The sequence below is a fragment of the Scylla paramamosain genome, chromosome 5, assembly GCF_035594125.1.
Source record: "Scylla paramamosain isolate STU-SP2022 chromosome 5, ASM3559412v1, whole genome shotgun sequence".
NCBI classification, from domain to species: Eukaryota; Metazoa; Arthropoda; class Malacostraca; order Decapoda; family Portunidae; genus Scylla; species Scylla paramamosain.
The window spans coordinates 5258192-5264191 of NC_087155.1; the positions used below are offsets into that span (position 1 = coordinate 5258192).

Genomic DNA, 6000 nt, shown 5'->3' on the forward strand with positions numbered 1-6000 from the left:
CCCCTAGAGGATGTGTCTGCCGGCATGAATTACCTCAAACACAACACACCAGAGGGCATGGAGCCTTTCGTCACTTACTTCGATCAGACCTACGTAACGGGAACTTATCGACGAGTCCAAAGACAGCAAGATGACAATGAGATCCCAAGAGTTCAGCTCCGCCTCATTCCTCCACGGTTTCCTCCAGAAATCTGGAATGTGCATGAAGCAACTATTCGAGACGAGTCTCGCACGAACAACTTATGTGAGGGATGGAACAATCGATACAGCAGGTTGGTTAAATTTATGGAAATGTTTGTAACTCGGTACTTTATATTATATTCTTCACATTTTATAATTATTTTAAAAAGATGCGCTTCACGTTGTTTTTGTTTTTTGTTAGAGCTTTAAGTCCAGCAGAATAACTGTGCTTAGCTTAGAATGGTCATTGGTTAGTTAGTTACCACGCAACTCAAACTATTTACGATAATCACTTTCCTAGGTTGCTTGATCACAGTCACCCAACAATATGGCGGGCAATCCAGTGGATCCAAGCTGACCATGCTGTTGTAGCTACCCAGTTGGTGCTAGAATCTCGTGGCGAGCCTCCCAAGAAACGGCAGAAGAGGGTGTACAAGAATCTACAAACACGAATGAAGAACCTCTGCCAAGATCGCCGTGATGGTTGCAAATCAGTTGAGGAGTTTTTACATGGAGCGGGTCACAACATTCGATGGAAGTCCTAAGCATTATAAGAAAAGTCAGTAAAATGTATAGAAATAAAGTGTGAACAAATTTTAGCTGATTGTACTGTCTGATTGTATCGTTTTTAGCTTGAGTTTTTTTTAGCACATTTTGTACTGTGCCATTTTTTCCTAGACTAAACAATGTGCCATTTTTTCCTGTGCCTTATTTTCCTGTGCCATTCTTTCCGGTGCCATTTTTTCCTACATTCGGATGGCAGAGGCCCAATTGTTCTGGGGGATGAGTGGAAGAGTGGCTGCAGCAAGGGTAGGGTTCTCTGCTGCTGTATTTGCACCTGTGCCAGGTACTAATGATCTGCATTCAGCACGCCACTCATACAATTCTTTTCTTTGTTTGTATGTTAAGTCCTTGTTGGCGTGTATGTGGCTGAATTGGCTGTCTCTCAACATTTTTGCATTGTCCAGTAGGTTCTTCCTGACTTCAGCATCAGTGATTTTGGCACAATAGATTTTTTTTTTATCTCTGTTTATACATGTTACATTTGTCAGGTTTACTGAGTTCCAAGGATATGAATGCCTACAGGATTAAAAGCAGTTTTTACTACATCTGAGGACTGTACCTCTAAGCTCCTAATGATGAATGATGATGGATTCCTTCCTTTTATGCCTCTTCTCCAACTCTGAGGTTTCCTCTCTAATGATGGACCTTAATTAATTTTGATCAGTCAGGGGCTGAATGGGTCCTGTGATTGGAGTCACTGAGTGGTGACGAGGGAGATGTCCATCCTGACTAGTGTTGCCATTCTGATTATTAGTGAGGATTTGAATGGTATCAGCTTTTCTGTGACGAGGGAGATGTCCATCCTGACTAGTGTTGCCATTCTGATTATTAGTGAGGATTTGAATGGTATCAGCTTTTCTCATTGTCTGGAAGAGCTGACTGAAGGTAGAGTCTGGTACATTACCACTTTTACTGTTAGATCGGCATTCTGTGCATAAGAACGCAATCCCCTGACCTCCACATTCTATTATGTAATCTATCAATTTTTTCCTAGTCATAAGCACATGGGGGTGGGGTAAAACCAAGTTTCACAGCGATCACAGCCAATGGCATTAAGTCTAGTTAGTGTTACATGTTCCATATGGGTAAGAATTTTCAGTAGTACTAGTAACCTGAGAGGGGGAAAAAGGGTTGTTTAGCTGAGGGTTGGGCGCTGAGGTGTTTGTCTGGGTATGGGAAGCAGCCATATTTGTTTGGGTATGTTGTTGCCTGCCTGAGCTTCCACCGCTATGCCCTATATTCAATATATTCTTACTATTGTTACAAAGAGCCATACTGCAAATACCAGAACAGAAAACACCATGCAGGTATATGAAACGTGACGGTAGCTGGAGAGAAGGTAGCCAACAACACACTCTAGAGAAGAATAGCTGTGCAGCAAACAGATGCAATTGCATGATGAAAGTGAACAGAAAGTGAGAGTGCTGAGTACAGGAAGATGACAAGTCAGATCTACAGCCACAAGACTGGGAAATTCTTATTCCTTTCAAGATTTTTATTTGTAACGCAAGCCGCCGTCCTATACCTACCTCCTCAGGTCTACAAGTTCCCAATCAACACCATCATCAATCTCACACAGGACAAGGTGTTGTCACGTGTAGGCCTACAAGTCTTATTCAATCATCGTCGGGTATCAGTAAACCCGCATTCACAATCTACTACATAAAAAAAAAAAAATAAAAAAAAGTTTGCCCTTGTCACGTGAAGAGAAAACAAAGAGATCGCAGATTTGCTACGTCATGACCCACAAAAAAAAAATATATAAAATAAAATAAATAAAATGCTTCGTTCCCATCTCTAGAAACAATACAAAAATGCTTACTGGAAATAGTACAGGCAAGGATGAATATATAGACACACATACCTTCGCAGGGTCAAGGCAACAGCAACCAAGAAGTCCTTCCAACTACACTCCTATACAAGCTTCCTCTCTCCGTAATGTCCTAAGACAAAGTGTGTTGATGTTTATGTTCGCTGCCTCAGGGTGCTGGAAAGAGTGTTGTATAACTATAAATGACCCATGTCTCACATGTTTATATTACATTTCCTCAATATTTACATATTAATCTACCTATAATATATATAAATAACTACAATCATCTTGAATTAACGTACTATCTGTTTAATTTCCTGTACTTTATAGCTTTGCGTCTGGCAGAGGGGGTAACGGTCACGCGGATATGACTCTCAGCACACGGATACTGTGGATGCTATTTCTTTATTTCTACCAGGTTTGAATACAAACCATCTAAACGTCGAAAAGTATGAACAAATATCCAGGGCTATTTCATCTGCTATTCGAGTCCTGAATGTATACGTTGCACTTCACTATTTGTGCTTATCTCCACATCTTTACTTGATTTTTTTTTCTTTATCATAATATACTTCTGGTTCGTATAAAGATTATGGACACCTGCAGATGATTCACGTGAGTCACTTGCCATTTTTTTTCCTAGTTTCTCTAATGTCCGGGACTATCTCATATGAAACATTTCCTATAAAGTTAGGTAAAGGTAAATAAAAGAATTAGTAATAATAATAATAATAATAATAATAATAATAATAATAATAATAATAATAATAATAATCTATTCTAGAGAAACTGGTTATATATATATATATATATATATATATATATATATATATATATATATATATATATATATATATATATATATATATATATATATATATATATATATATATATATATATAAAGCAGCAGCATTGGCATTTGGAAAGAATCATGTCATTAAAATTGAGTTAACTGAAGCAGTTTCCACACTGATCATTTAGTACTCCTTTCTTTATCTCCTACTTGGTAATTTTTACACACACACACACACACACACACACACACACAGATAAGTAATAGTATGTCAGACCAGCCACGATGATGAGAAAGGGGCGGGGCAAATTGGAACAACCAGTTCAAGACCAGTGCACTGCGCACCACGATATCGCCGAAGTGGCCACACCTCACACCATGGCAGGAACAGTGAGTATCCCTAACATTAACTCCCATAGCCTATGTCTGTGTTGATAGTATATTGATTTTATTATAACAGTTATACAAACTCACCTGGTGTGGATGCTTTAAAAATCCATCTATGCAAATGGTATCTCCTAATATGTATTTAAGTGTATGACGAATCCTGTAATAAGCAAATATACACGCAAATACAACAGTTCACATTCATCTTCACTATTGCGAAAAAAAAACTCTTCAGTAGAATTACTTCTAATTGTTACTGATGAACAAAACAGAGTAGTACCGTGATCCTTTTGCCACAGCGTATAAAACAGCGTATTAATAATCCTTTCGTTGTTACACATGAAACCACTCATATATATATATATATATATATATATATATATATATATATATATATATATATATATATATATATATATATATATATATATATATATATATATATATATATACCATTGGTTATTTAATCATTATGCTGACATTGGAATGGCCCGAGCTCGTTCCATTTCTTTGTCATCAGTGTGGATGGGTGAGATGGCAACACCGCTGGCTCACATGTGAATCATTGGTTCTGACTGAGAGCTGAGGCAACGACGTCCATGTGACGAGGGTAATATAACGGATATGATGTTCATCGATGTTACAGATTTCGATTCCTTTATTATTCTAATAAATGCTGCTTACTGAATATCATCGCATACAAACATGAACACACACGGGTAAAAGTGATGTGCTGGACAGAACAAAGTGCTGCGCGGAAGCAAAGGCAGACCAGGATATGTAGTTCTTATGAAATACGATATTGGATAAAACCGTGGAGGTTCAGATAGTAGGTTTTGCGGACGCGGATACAAGAGGATTATCTCTGCTTCATGATTCGTTGTTGCTGCTGTGGATGCTGATTTGTTTTCTATTTTGATTTTTATTTGTTTATTTATTTATAATTTATTTGTTTTACTTCTTAATTTCTTTATTCTATCTATTTATCAATTTTATATATTTATGTACAAAACCCACCATTGAGAGCATTATCATGTTCAGTTGCCACTACCTTGTTCACTGACCCCAATGTGTTAGTTGTTGTAGCATGACTCGAGAGGCTCCAACCCCTGTTGCGTGCTTTAATAGTTCTTACAATATCCCTCCTTCTATTATAGTCCTCGGTGGTGATGGAATCACGTCCTGTAGTTTCACCAGTATATTTGATACAGCATGCATACAGACCACGTAGGATGCGATTGACAACACACTATCTTCGAGAGGTCAGCCTCCATTTATCAGACACTGAGGTTCGCATGAGGTTCACAGCGACGGGCATCGTAAGAGAGTGAAAACAGAGACAAATAGATTATAGTAGTCCACGTGATGATCCAAGGGAGGAACGGAGAGGAATATGTGCGCAGATGTTTTCCCAGGGAACAGTACACCTGCAGGTGAGGTGCGAGTGTGTCATCTCACTGAAATAACAGTAGTAACAGAAGTAGTGCACCTAATTCTCGTCAAATGCGGACTCTGATTAAACGGATTCATGTTTATGCGATTACTTATCATCGGAAAATTAGAGATATCACATTGATCTACTCCTTTCCTTTCTCAGTTTTTAAACTTGAATTTTCTGACTAAATTAACGTCCGAAATCATCCCTATTGTGAAGTCATTCGTTGATTGCCAAATTTGTATATTTTCCGTTGCTCTTAATTTTTTTCCTCTTCGTAAAACCTTCCTGGACTTCGACACTATCATTTTATAATTTAAATTCCTTAAATTTGTGAAGTTCACTCCGTTCACCTCCACATCTCCCTCCTCTTTCTCTAGTGTTTCAGCTTTTCAGTATATAATTAAGTTGGTGCGGAGAGAGAGAGGTAGCCCTGGATATTACACGTTATGTTGTTATGAAGCTGACCCTCATTATTTGCTCTCTCTCTCTCTCTCTCTCTCTCTCTCTCTCTCTCTCTCTCTCTCTCTCTCTCTCTCTCTCTCTCTCTCTCTCTCTCTCTCTCTTTCACAGTTGCATTACAGACTAAAGTCTATACTGAGTAGTTGTATTGCCATATAGATATTCAGCTGCTCTCACCGGTCCTTTCTCGACTCTCCCTAGTCCTCATAATTCGCCATGCTCTCTTTCTCTGCTACCGAAGACCTGTTTAAAATCCATGAAAATCTTTCCCTTTTTTACCACCTAGTCTTCATTATCTGCAGCAGTGTAAAGACATAGTTGATTGTCTTTCTTTCATTTCCTGAAACTTATTTGCTCTTCTTCAA

The 6000-nt window shown here is 38.2% G+C and overlaps 2 protein-coding genes across 4 annotated transcripts in view; one reads left to right on the forward strand and one right to left on the reverse strand.

Moving 5' to 3' along the window:
* LOC135100450 (procathepsin L-like) overlaps window positions 1–6000 on the reverse strand; it is a 52457-nt gene that overhangs the window by 19074 nt on the left and 27383 nt on the right. For 2 of the 3 annotated variants that reach the window (XM_064003353.1, XM_064003352.1), the window contains one exon: window positions 2609–2731. The gene's annotated coding sequence lies outside the window, so the exon portion shown is untranslated. Of the gene's footprint in view, window positions 1–78; window positions 192–2608; window positions 2732–6000 lie in introns of those variants that run through there. The other variant, XM_064003354.1, reaches the window with a different exon arrangement.
* Window positions 3622–6000, forward strand: part of LOC135100451 (uncharacterized) — a 46536-nt gene continuing 44157 nt past the window's right edge. The window contains exon 1 of the mRNA XM_064003355.1: window positions 3622–3741. The gene's annotated coding sequence lies outside the window, so the exon portion shown is untranslated. The remainder of the gene's footprint in view (window positions 3742–6000) is intronic.